The sequence below is a fragment of the Fukomys damarensis genome, unplaced genomic scaffold (genome assembly GCF_012274545.1).
Source record: "Fukomys damarensis isolate Sample0158 unplaced genomic scaffold, DMR_v1.0_HiC HiC_scaffold_4, whole genome shotgun sequence".
NCBI lineage: Eukaryota > Metazoa > Chordata > Mammalia > Rodentia > Bathyergidae > Fukomys > Fukomys damarensis.
In genome coordinates, this window is record NW_022900916.1 from 4211627 (window position 1) to 4212225 (window position 599).

Here is a 599-nt window from a genome sequence, read left to right on the forward strand (position 1 = left end):
GAATTTTACTTACTGAAAAGTCTATTTTCTTCGAGAGCTTTTTAAACCCTAACAAAATACGAGAGACACAGGGCCGGGGTCATTCAGGGTCACGAGCAGAAGTGCACTAAAACTGTGATTTTTCCGAAAAGCAGGGTGTAGATTCAGGAGAAAGCTAGGGGGCCACTGGAGAGAGGCTGAAAGGTGACTTTAAAGTTTGCTGGGCTCTGCTGCTGTGAGGAGAAGTGACAGCGCTCCGAGGGCTGACTGGCCAAGTGAACAGGTTCAGAGGAGACAGGACCCTGCGCCGCTGGCCTGGGGCGGGCGCCCGTGTGGTTCCTAGGCCCGGACACAGAGAGCCGTAGCCAGAGGAATCCGGCGGCGTCTGGGGCGCCTGGAAGAAGCTGCGGACTTGAGGGAGAAGTCCCGGGGCGATGCCCGAGCTCACTGAAGTGTGGGGCTGGGAACCTCCCTACCCCTGCAAGCTCCGCGCCCTGGGACCTGCTGGTGGGGGGGCTGCACTGACGCTGCACAGGGGCTGCAGAGGCTCCCGGGTCCCGGAACGGTGCTCTGAGGTCCCCGCGTCCCCCGCCAGCCGCCGGGGAGGCTCGGTCCCTGCC